Source organism: Halichoerus grypus, chromosome 4 (assembly GCF_964656455.1).
Source record: "Halichoerus grypus chromosome 4, mHalGry1.hap1.1, whole genome shotgun sequence".
NCBI classification, from domain to species: Eukaryota; Metazoa; Chordata; class Mammalia; order Carnivora; family Phocidae; genus Halichoerus; species Halichoerus grypus.
In genome coordinates, this window is record NC_135715.1 from 101632668 (window position 1) to 101645704 (window position 13037).

At 38.4% G+C, this 13037-nt stretch overlaps 1 protein-coding gene across 13 annotated transcripts in view; it reads left to right on the forward strand.

The window, feature by feature from the left end:
* Positions 1-13037, forward strand: part of LOC144381608 (uncharacterized) — a 42539-nt gene that overhangs the window by 24919 nt on the left and 4583 nt on the right. The window lies entirely within an intron of this gene.

Sequence of the window (13037 nt, forward strand, 5' to 3'; positions counted from 1 at the left end):
CTAAACTGCGCTGTGTAACTTCTGAGACTTTTCTGAGCTGGGCCCTCCCTTCTTCATATCCACCCCGCCCCACTGTTTTCCACTTAGTCACCATCTCCTGTGTGGGAGCCGCCGTCCTCTTCCTCGGAGGGCCCTCTGCACTTCTTTCCACACACAGGGGCCACCACTTGCCCTGACACTTGCCTTCCATTGGAACCTTCCATTTGCACAACCGAGGGCAGCTTCTCTTCCCATCGTGGAGAAAAAGAACTCTCTGAAATGGCCCTGCCGGACTTACCTTCTCAGGTCGTTGCCGTTCGATGGATTACTGTTATATTCAGTCCCAGAATGCTTCCCCTCAGTGTGCCCCACAGCTGTAAAGTAGAAAACAATCAGGAAGGCAGGGTACAAAGATCTGAGACATGGCAGGAAGGGAGGGGACAGGCCAGTCAACACCCTGTGTGGCAAATGCTTGTTGTTCCTTATAGTGTTTTTGTTTTTCTGTATTGATATATAATTGACAAAATTGTGAGATACTTAAAGTGCACAACATGGTGATTTGATGGACCTATACGTTGTAAAAGGATGACTACCATCTAGTTAACTAACATATCATCACCTCGTGTATTTATCTTCTTTTTTTGGTGATAATGTTGAAGTTCTACTGTCAGCAAAATTCCATTACATAGTATAGTGTTACCAGTTATAGACACCATGTTATAGATTACATGCTCAGATTTTCTTTATCTTATAACTGAAAGTTTGCACCCTTTTAGGAAACTTTCCCTATTTCCTCCACCTCCCTGTCCATGGTAATTATTTTTCAACGCTCTGTTTATAAGAGTTAGACTTTTAAAAATTATTTTGTTTTTTTAGACTCCACATACGAGTGATACTATGCAGTATTTGTCTTTCTTTGGCTTATTTCATTTAGCACAGTGCCCTCCAAGTTCATGTTGTTGCAAATGGCAGGATTTCTTTTTTCTTCATTGAGGTATAATTGGAATATAACATCATATAAGTTTCAGGTATACATTGTAATTTGACGTCTGTACTCATTACAAAGTCTAGTTACCATCCATCATGATTCATCTGACCCCTTTGCACATTTCTCCTACCCTCTAAATCCCCTTACCTCTGGTAATCAACAATCTACTCTGTGTCTATGTCTTTGCTTTTATTTTGTTTCTTTATTTGTTTTGTGTTGTTTGAGATTCCACGTATGAGTGACACTGTACTGTTTTTTTCTCTTTTCCCTTCTGACTTATTTAACATCATACCCTCAAGGCCCATCCATGTTGTTGCAAATGGTCAGATATCACTTTTTTTTATAGCTGAGTAATATTCCATTGTATATATACACCATACCATCTTTATGCATTTATCCATCAACGGACATTTTAGGTTGTTTCCGTATCTTGGCTATTGTAAATAATGCTGCTCTGAATATTGGAATACATCTTTTTGAATTAATGTTTTCGTATTCTTTGGATAAATACCCAGAAGTGGAGAGCTGGATCATATGGTAGTCCATTGTTAATGTTTAGAGGAATCTCCATATTGTTTTCCATAGTGGCTATACCGATTTACATTCCTATCAACAGAGTATGAGGGTTCTCTTCTTACACAGTCTCACCAATATTTGTCGTTTCTTGTCTTTTTGATGAGAGCCGATCTAATTTTTGTGAAGTAATATCTCATTGTGGCTTTAATTTGCATTTCCCTAACAATTAGTGATGTTGAGCATCTTTTCATGTGTCTCTTGGTCACCTGAATGTCTTCTTTGGAAAAATGTCTATTCAGATCCTCTGTCCATTTTTCTAAATAAGTTGTTTGGTTTTTTGGGTTTTTTTTTTTTTTTTTTTTTTGGTTAAGCTGTATGAGCTCTCTTTTTAGTTTGGATATTAACCCCTTGTTGGATATTTGATTTGCAAATAACATCTTCCATTCTGCAGGTTGCCTTTTCAGTTTGATGATGGTTTCCTTGGCTGCACAGAAACATTTTACTTTAATGTGGTCCCATTTATTTATTTTTGCTTTTGTTTCCCTTGCCTTTGGCGTCAGATCCAGAAAAACATCACTAAGAATGAGGTCAAGGATCTAACCGCATGTGTTTTCTTCTAGGAATTTTCTGGTTTCAGGTCTTGCATTCAAGTCTTTAATCCATTTTGAGCTAATTTTTGTGTTTGGTAGAGGATAGTGGTTTAGTTCTATTCTTTTACATGTAGCTGTCCAGTTTCCCCAGCAACATTTATTGAAGAGATTGTCCTTTCTACATTGTATATTCTTGGCGCCTTTGTCATAAATTAATTATGTTTATATGTGTGGGTATATTTATTTATGGGGTATCACTTCTGTTCAGCTGATCTGTGTGTCTTTTTTTATACCAATACCATATTGTTTTGATTATTATACCTTTGTAATATAGTTTCAAGTTAGGGTGTGTGATACCTCCATGTTTGTTCTTGTTTCTCAAGATTGCTTTGGCTGTTGGGGATCTTTCATGGTTCCCCACGAATTCTTGATTGATTTGTTCTGTGAAAAATGCTACTGGAATTTTTACAGGGATTGCTTTGGGTAGTATAGACATTTTAACAATATTGGTTCTTCCAATCCATGAGCACAGAATATCTTTCAATTCATTTGTTCCTTCTTCTTCAGTATCTTTTAGTTTTCAGTGTATAGGTTTTTCACCTCCTTGGTTAAATTTATTGCTATGTATTTTATTCTTTTTGATGAAATTGGACATGCGATCATTTCCTTAATTTCTCTTTCTGATAGTAGGTTATTATTGTTTAGAAACACCACTGATTTCTGTATAATGATTTTGTATCCTGCAACTTTACTGAATTCATTCATTAGTTATAACAGTATTTTAGTGGAGTCTTTAGGGTTTTCTATTTAGAGTATCATGTCATCTACAAATACTGACAGTTTTACTTCTTCCTTTCTAATTTGGATGACTTTTATTTCTTTTTCTTATCTAATCACTGTAGCTAGGAATTAAAATATGTTGAATAAAAGTGGCAAGAGTAAGCATCCTTGTCTCATTCCTGATCTTAGAGGAAAATCTTTCAGCTTTCACCAATGAGTATAAAGTTAGCTGTGGTTTTGTCTCATATAGCCTTTCTTATATTGAGGTATATTCCCTCTATCCCCGTGTTCTTGAGTTTTTATCATAAATGAATGTTGAATTTTGTTAAATGCTTTTTCTGCATCTATTGAGATGATCATATGATTTTTGTCCTTCATTTGGTTAATGTGTGTAATGTCAAAAAATTTGCAGATGTTGAACCTGCCTTGCATCCTTGGAATAAATCCCACTGAATCATGGTATATAATCCTTTTAATATATTGTTCAATTCTTTTTGCTAATATTTTGTTGAGTATTTTTGCATTAATGTTCATTAAGAATATTGGCATGTAATTTTTTTTTTTTTTTTGGTGTTGTTTTTCTCCGGTTTTAATATCAGGGTAATGCTTGCCTCATAAAATGAGTTGGGGAGCATTCCCTCCTCTCCTCTTTGTTGTTTGGATGACTTGGAGAAGGACAGCTATTGAATCTTCTTTGTTTGGTAGCATTCACCAGTGAAGCCATGTGGTCCTGGACTATTGTTTTTTGGGGCAGGTTTTTGATTACTTACTCAATTTAATTACTAGTAATCAGTCTATTCAAATGTTCTATTTCTTCATGATTTAGTCTTAGAAGATTGCATGTTTCTGGGAACTTTTCCCTTTCTTTTAGGTTGTCCAGTTTGATGGTATGTAATTGTTCATAGTAGTCTTTTATGATCCTTTGTATTTTGTGGTATTAGTTATAACTTCTCCTCTTTCATTTCTGATTTTATTTGACCCCTCCTTTTTTGTGTTGGTTACTATAGGTAAAGGTTTGTGAATTTTGTTTATCTTTACAAAGAACCATCTCTTAGTTTCATTGATATTTTCTGTTTTTTAAGAGTTATTTATTTTAGAGAGAGAGAGAGTATGAGCAGGGGGAGGGGCAGAGGGAGAAGGAGAAAGAGCAGATGCCTCACTAAGCATGGGTCCCGAAGCGGGGATTGACGCCAAGACCCTGAGGTCATGACCAAAGCCGAAATCAAGGGTCAGAGGCCCAACCGACTGAGCCACCCAGGTGCCCCTTCGTTGATATTTTCTATTTTTTTAAGTTTCTATTTTATTTGTTTCCACTCTGATCTTTAATTCCTTCTTTCTACTACTTTAAGTTTTATTTGTTCTTATTTTTCAAGTTCCTTTTGGTGTACAGTTAGATTGTTTTTTTTTTATTTTTTGAAATTTTTCTTGCTTCTTCAGGTAAGACTGTATTGCTATGAACTTCCCTCTTAGATCTGCTTTTGCTACACCCCATAGATTTTGGCATGTCCTATTTCTGTTTTAAATTGTCATTATTTAAAAAGAAATTCTTTAATTTTTTTCAGTGACTCACTGGTTGTTCAGTAGTGTGTTGTTTAATCTCCACATTTTGGTGTTGTTTTCTAATTTTATTTTTGTACTTGATTGGTTTCATACCATTATGGTCAGAAAAGATGGTGCTTATGATTTCAATCTTCCTAAATTTATTGCAATGTTTCTTTGTGGCCTAATATGTGATCTCTCCTGGAGAATGTTCCATGTGCACTTGAGAAGAATGTGTATTCTGCTGCTTTTGGATGGACTGGTCTGTATATATCTGTTAAGTACATTTGTTCTTATGTGCCATTTATGGTTGATATTTCCTTATTGATTTTCTGTCTGGTTAATTTATTCATTCATGTAAGTGGGATGTTAACATCCCTACTATTTTTGCATTGTTGTCAATTTTTCTTTTGGGTATGTTAATTTTTGCTTGATATATTTTGGTGATCCTATGGGGTGTGTGTATGTGTGTGTGTAAACATTGTATCTTCTTGATGGATTGACCTCTTTATCATTATGAAATGCCCTTCTTTGTCTTTATTACAGTCTTTGTTTTAAAGTCTATTTTGTCTGATATGAGTATAGCTGCATGAGCTTTCTTTTCATTTCCATTTGCATGGAATATCTTTCTCCATCTCTTCACTTTCAGTCTTAATGTCTGTCTTCTGAAGTCTCTTTTAGGCAGCATATTGATAGGTCTTGTATTTTTATTCACTGAGCCATTCTGTGTCTTTGATTGGAGAGTTTAATCCATTTACATTTAAAAGAATTATTGGTAAGTATGTACCTATTGCTAGTTTGTGAAGTGCCATTTTGTTTTTGTTTTCTGGCTTTTTAATAGTTCTTCACTCTCCCTTTTTTTCTTTCTTGCCTTGTGGTTTGATGGCTTTCTTTAGCATGATGTGATGTTTAGAATCTTCATTTTCTTTTGTGCATTTACCTATGAGTTTTTGCCTGTGGTTACTGTGAGTCTCACACAGGATCCTATGTATATAACAGTTGGTTTTATTCTTTAGCAACTGAAGTTTGAATACATTCCAAACCATTATATTTTTACTCAGTCACTCCAATGATTCATATTTTTGATGTCACATTTTACATATTTTTATTTTATGTATCCCTTACCCGATTATTGTAGTTTAAATTTACTACTCTTGGTTTTTAACATTCACACTTGCTTTATAAGTGATTGATCCATTACCTTTACTATATATTTATTTTTTCCAGTGAGATTTTTACTTTTGTATGTTTTGTATTTCTTTTCAGCTCAAAGAATTTCCTGTAACATTTCTTGTAAGGCCAGTTTAGTGGCGATAAACCCCTTCAGCTTTTGCTTTTCTGGAAAACATTTTTTTTTTTTTTTTAAGTAGGCTCCACGCCTGGCATGGAGCCCAACATAAGGCTTGAACTCAGGACCCCACGATCAAGACCTGAGCTGAGATGAAGAGTTGGATGCTCAACTGACTGAGCCACCCAGGCGCCCCTGGAAAACTCTTGATCTCTCCTTCATTTCTGAATAACCATGCTGGGTTAGAGTTCTTGATTGGAAATTTTTTCCTTTCAGCACTTTGACTATGTCATGCCACTCTCTTCTGGCCTCCAAGTTTTTGCTGAGAAATACGCTGAAAGCCTTATACGTGATAAGTTGTTTTCCTCTTGCTGCTTTTCAGATTGTCTTTACCTTTTGCTGTTACAATTATGTGTCTTGGTGCGGATCTCTTGGGGTTCATTTTATTTGGGAGTTTTTGGACTTCCTGGACCTGGATGCCTGTTTCATTCCCCAAATTAGGAAACTTTTCAGCTTTCTTCCAAAATTTTTTTGGTCCATTCTCTCTTCTCCCTCTGGGAGCCCTATAATGTGAATGTGTATTCTACTTGATGTTGTCCTAATGTTCCCATAAAGAATCTTCCTTTTTTTTTTTTTTGCTGCTCTGTCCAGTGTGATTTCCATTGCTTTTTCTTCCAGTTTGCCAATCAGTTCTTCTGCTTCATCCAGTCTGTTGTTGAACCCCTCTAGTTTGGGTATTATATTCTTTAGCTCTGTAACTTATGTGTGTACATTTCTTATATTTCTGTCTTGTTGAAGATTTCATGGTGTTCATTCATTTTTCTCCTGAGTTTAGTGAACAGCTTTTATGCCTATTCCTTTGAAGTCTTTATCAGGTAGATTGCTTATCTCCATTTTGTTAATGTATTTTTCTGAGGTTTTGTCTTGTTTCTTTCATTTGGATCATCTTCCCCTGCCTCCTAATTGTGTCTGGCTCTCTGCATTTATTTCTATATATTCAGGGAAGCAGTTCTGTCTTCCAGACTTGGAAGGGTTATTCATTGGAAGACTGGGGATGTGTTGCATTCTGCTGTTTGTGTAATACCCTGGGGTGGAAGCCTGCCAAGCTCTTGTCTCTCTTGAATATTTGAGTCCTGTGGAGCCCAGAGATACAACCCCGTCCTGCACCCTGAGCCATTGCCAGATGCTCAAGGAGTATTGCCTGTGCAGTGTGTTCACTTTTTGGGTCTTGCCAGCTGTAGGTCATGGTGGATAAGCACCAGACTGGGGAGTGTTTATCCACTGGATATGGCAAGGCAGGGGCCACCATGGAGTTGTGTGGGGCTTGGATAAGCCTTCTACTGGATCTGGTGGGCTGGGGGCCCTAGTGGATGAGCACTGTTGTGGTTGGAGTCCACATGTCAGATCTCACAGGGTGGAGGCATGGTGGATAAGCATTGGGCTGGGTCTGGTAGGGCAGGGCTGCAGGACATTGGGGGACCACATTAATGAGGAAGTGGCACTAATGAGGAAGATTATGAGCACCAAAATTGGCACTGTCCAGCACAGGGCTAGCAAGGAAGGAGAGAAAATTAAAATTCACCTGTCAGCACCTCTCTCTGCAGAGATCTATACTCAACCCCCCGCCCTTCTGGTATACTCCCTAAGACTAATAAATGAACCTCCCTCACACAGAGCCCAGCTTCTCAAACTACTGCCTCTGCACTGGGACTTGTAGCAAGGGAGTCTGTGTGTCAGCCCTTGAAAAGCAGAATCTCAGTTTCCTATAGTCTTCTGGCTCTCCTGGATGTTAGCTCTGCTGATTTCAATGGCGGTTGTTTTGGGGGCTTTTCTTTTCAGTGCAAGTCCCATGGGTGGGGTGTCTGATGTGGAGCTCAAACCCCTTGTTCCTCAGAGAGGACCTGTGAGTTTGTGATATCCCTCCCTCTTGTGGGTTGATGTGCTGGAGGTAGGAGTCCTGGCAAGAGCACTTCTCTGCCCCTCCCACCAGTTTGTAGGTGGGTTTCTCTCTTTTTTCTGCCCTGTGTTGTAGAACAGCTGTTCTGTAAGTCTTTAGAGGTCTTTTTCAGAGAGAATTAGTCTATATGTATCTGTAACTTTGGTGTGTCCATGGGAGGAGGTGAGCTCAGGATATCTTCCTATGCTGCCATCTTGGAACCCCACCAGGATTTCTGTCTTTTTAAAAACTGAATAATATTGATTGTAGACACCTACTACACTTTCTTTATCCATTCATCTGTCAACAGACACTTAGGTTGTTTCCATACCTTGACTATTGTGAATAAAGCTGCAAGGAATGTGTACAGATACCTCTTTGAGATAGTGGTTTCATTCACTTTGGGTATATATGGAGTAGTGTGATTGTGGTCTCATATGGTAGTTCTGTTTTAAATTTCTTGAGGAACCAACACATTTTTTTTTTCTTTTTTTCAAGAAAAAAAGATTTTATTTATTTGAGAGAGAGAGACACAGCGAGAGAGGGAATACAAGTAGGGGGAGTGGGAGAGGGAGAAGCAGGCTTCCCGCTGAGCAGGGAGCTGGATGCGGGGCTTGATCCCAGGACCCTGGGATCATGACCTGAGCCAAAGGCAGCCACTTAACTGACTGAGCCACCCAGGCGCCCCCAACACATTTTCCATAGTGGAAATTTACCAACTTACATCCCCACCAGTAGTGCCTAAGGGTTCCTTTTTCTCCATATCTTCACCAGCATTTATTATCTCTTGTCTTGATAGTAGTCAGTCTGACCAGTGGAAGGTGGTATCTCATTGTGGTCTTGATTTGCATTTCCTTGATGATTAGTGATACTGGCCATTTTATGCATTCTTTAGAAAAATGTCTATTCAGGTCCTTTGCCCATTTTTAAATTGGGTTTTTTTACTATTGAGTTGTATGAGTTCCTTATATATTTTGGATATTAACCTCTTATTGAGTATGTTTGCAAATATTTTCTTTCTTTGTGGAGGTTGTCTTTTCATTTTGCTTATAGTCTCCTTACTTTATAGAAGCTTTTAAGTTTAATATAGTCCCACCTGTTTATTTTTGCTTTTGTTGCTATTGATGTCAAATCCAAAAGACTGCAGCCAAGACTGCTATCAAGGGGCTCACTCTCTACTTTTTTGGAAGTATAGTTGACATATGTTATATTAGTTTGAACTATACAACATAGTGATTCATCAGTTCAATACAGTATTCAGTGTACACCACAGTAAGTGTAGTCACTATCTTTCATTATACAAAATTATTAATTATTGACAGTATTCCCTGTGTTGTATTTTCCATCTCTGTAACTTATTGTAAGTGGAAAACACCCTCACCTGTTTTGCCTCTCTCTTCCCCTTAGGCAGCCATCAGTTAGTTCTTTGTATTTAAGAGTCTGTTTCTGCTTTTGTTTTGTTTTTTTAGATTTCACATATAAGTGAAAATATATGGTGTTTGTCTTTTTTCTCTCTGACTTATTTCATGTAGCATAATGTCTTCTATGTCCATCCATATTGTCAGGAATGGTAAAGTTTCATTCTTCTTTTATGTCTGAGTAATATTCCATTGTGTGTGTGTATATATATATACTCTTTTTTTTTTTTTAAGATTTATTTGACAGAGAGAGAGGGCAAGCATGACCAGGGGAGCAGCAGGCAGAGGGAGAAGCAGGCTCCCTGCTGAGCAGGGAGCCTGATGTGGGGCTCAATCCCAGGACCCTGGGACCACGACCTGAGCTGAAGGCAGATGCTTAACAACTGAGCCACCCAGGCGCCCCTATATATATCTTCTTTATCCATTCATATACTGATGGCTACTTGGGCTGCTTCCATATCTTGGCTATTGTAAATAATGCAGTAAACATAGGGGTACCTATATCTTTTCAAATTCGTGTTTTCATTTTCTTTGGGTAAACACCCAGCACTGGAATCATTGAATCATATATTATTTCCATTTTTAATTTTCCAAAAAAACCTCCATACAGTTTTCCCTAGAGAATGTACCAATTTGCCTTCTCACCAACAGAGCATGAAGTTCCTTTTTCTCTACATCCTTGTCAACACTTGTTATTTTGTGTTTTTTATATTAGCCATTTGATTTGCATTTCCCTGATTAGTAATGAGCATCTTTTCATATGTCTGTTTGCCATCTGTATATTTTCTTTGGAAAAATGTCTATTCAAGTAATCAAGTAATTTTTTTATTGGATTATCATTCTTTTGATGTTGAGTTATAGGAGCTGTTTATATATTTTGGATATTAACCCCTATAGGATAGGTTATCTGCAAATATTGTCCCATTCTATAGTTTGCCTTTTAGTTTTGTTGATGATTTACTTTGCTGTGCAGAAGCTTTTTTATTTTGATGTAGTCCCACTAGTTTACTTTTGCTTTTGTTTCTCTTGCCTTAGGAGACAGATCTAGAAAAATGTTGCTATGGCTAATGTCAAAGAAATAACAGCCTGTGTTCTCTTCTAGGATTTTAATGGTTTCAGATCTCTTATTTCGGTCTTTAATCCATTATGAGTTATTTTTGTGTATGGTATAAGAAAGTGGTCCAGTTTCCCCAGCACCATTTATTAAAGAGACTGCCTTTTCCTCATTGCACATTCTTGCCTCCTTTGTCGTAGATTAATTGACCATATATGTGTAGGTTTATTTCTGGGCTCTCTGTTCTGTTGATTTATGTGTCTATTTCTGTGTCAGTACTATATAGTTTTGATTACTAGAGCTTTGTAGTATATCTTGAAATGTGGAATTGTGATACTTCCATCTTTCATCCACTCTTCTCTCAAGTCTGACAAGCATCTTTTTGACCATTACTTTTAACTCCTTATCATAGACTGGTGATCACCATTTCAATTAGTTTTTTTCCTCAAGTTTTGTCTCATTTTTTTTGTTTGGAGGATATTCCTCTGTCTTCATTTTGTTTTACTTTCTTTTTACTTAGGCAAAACAGCTACCTCTCCCATTCTGGATGACAGGACTTGTATAGGCATATCCCTGGTGTAGACTGTATGTCTCGTGGTTTTGGCTGGCTGGTTAGAGCTGTAAGGGGTGTGGCCTGAGAATTCCTTGGGCAGTCTACCCTACGGCCACTCTGGTAAGATGGCTGGAGATGAAGCAGGCATGGACGGGCGCTCCATAAAGGGGTGCCCTGGTGGGGTAGCTGGAACTGAAGTGGGCATGGGTTGGGTGGTCCCAGGGCATTCTGTGCTTGGAGAATCCTGGAGGGATGGTTCCAGCTGTAGTGGGTGTGGCCTCACACAGGGGGTACCCTGGTGAGTTGGCTGCAGCTAAAACAGTTGGAGGCCTGGGGTGTCTTGGAGTGTTTTGTGCCTGTATTATCTTGGTAAGTTGGCTGCAGCTGTAATGGGCACACTAAAGGAATGACCGGGTGTGCACTGTGTTGGGCTCACCTTGGTGGGACAACTGGAGGTTGGGCAGGCATGTGTGCAGGAGCCGCCTTGGGGAGATGTCAGGCTGGTGTGGGCTAGGGCCCTGGTGTTTGCTAATGCAGCAGGCTGGCTAGAGTGCTGGGACCTTGAGCCCATCTGTGCCATCAAGGTGAAGGATGAATGTAAACAATGGTACTCACTAGCACCTCTGAGTCTGGAGAAAGTTCCAGCAGTTCCTTCACTGTTGAATGCTCTAGGGTTGGTTCACTGGTAGTGTAGTTGCCTTTTGAACTGCTGCTTTCTTCCATGCCCCAGCATGGGTGAATCTGTGCATGAGTCCCTGTGTGCCATCCCTTCCCACTGCAGTTTACCTCAGCGTTGGGTTTCCTGTTGTTACCATGTCTCTGTTTCTCCTGCTCTTCTCTATGTGGCCTCTCTATCCTCTGTTGTACAGAAGCTGTTCAGTCAGTCCTCAGTTCTTCTTCAGGAGGAACTGCTCTATATGTAGGTATAGATTTGCTGTGTCTGTGAAAAGAGGTAAGTTAAAGGTCTTCCTAGCCGCCATCTCGGACCTAAATCTTCCCTGTTTTCTTTGAGGAGTTTTATTGTTTCAGGTCTTACATTCAAGTCTTTATTCAATTTTGAATTGATTTGTGTATATGCTACAAAGTAGGGGGTCCAGTTTCATTCTTGTGCATGTGGCTGTCCAGTTTTCCCATCACCATTTATTGAAGAGACTATCCTTTTTCCATTACATATTCTTGGCTCGTTTGTTGAAAATCAGTTGACTCTCTCTCTCTAAAATAAAATAAATAAATTAGGAAGGGGGCACACCTGAGTGTCTCAGTTGGTTAAGTGGCCGATTCTTGGTTTCGGCTCAGGTTTGTGAGATCCAGCCTGGTGTCGGGCTTTGAGCTCAGCGGGAAGTCTGCTTGAGGATTCTCTCTCTCTTTCTGCCCCTCCCCTTGTGCTCTGTCTCTAAAATAAAATAAATAAATCTTTAAAAAAAAAAATCAGTTGAAGATATATGCATGGTTTTATTGGGCTCTCTATGCTCTTCTATTGATCTGTGGGTTTGTTTTTAGCTATGCCATAATATTTTGATTACTACAGCTTTGTAATATAGTTTGAACCTGGAAGCCTGATTCCTCCAGCTTTGTTCTTCTCTCTCAAGATTGCTTTGCTATTTTGAGTTTTGTGGTTCCGAGCAAATTTTAGAATTTCTTTTTCTATTTCTATGAAAGATGTCACTGGAATATTGATAGGGATTATACTGCATCTATAGATTTCTTTGGGTAGTATGTACTTCCTTAGAATATAAATTTTTCCCATCCATGAATATGGAATATCTTTCCATTTGTATCTTTTTCAGTTTTTTTTTTTTCATCAAAGTCTGGTAGTTTCAGTGTACATATCTATCTTTCACCTCTTTAGCTAAATGTATTCCTAAGTATTTTATTCTTTTTGATGTTTTTATGGCATTTTTATTTGGTTTGGGATTTTGAAATCTGGCACATGGGTCATTTAATCTCAAACCATCATTCCTTTATTATATCTGAGAACTTTATTCCTAGAACTGCCACCTTAGTTTAATCTAAAGCGGTAACTGCCACTGACACCTGAACTACTTACTTAGACCTAAGTCTCACTGGCAAGCACCCCATGCTGGAGGAAAAGCAGCCTGCCGGTTTCTCAGCTCTCAGCTGATTTCTCAGCTCTCAGCCGTGAGGAATCCTAGGTAACCCTGGCAATGAGGCAGAAAACTGCAAAGAGCCTGGCCAGCAAAGCAGAAAGGAGGCAAAAGAAAGCCTGGCCTAATTTATAAAATAAACAACACTATTTGATCTCATGCAATAAAATAGTTATAAACCTTAAGAACTCTGGAAGGATAATTCATGATTGGATAGTCTTTCTAAAAACAAGTCCTCTACACATTGTAGAGCATCAGTTACTAATGAAAATTGTAAAGTGCTCAAATAAA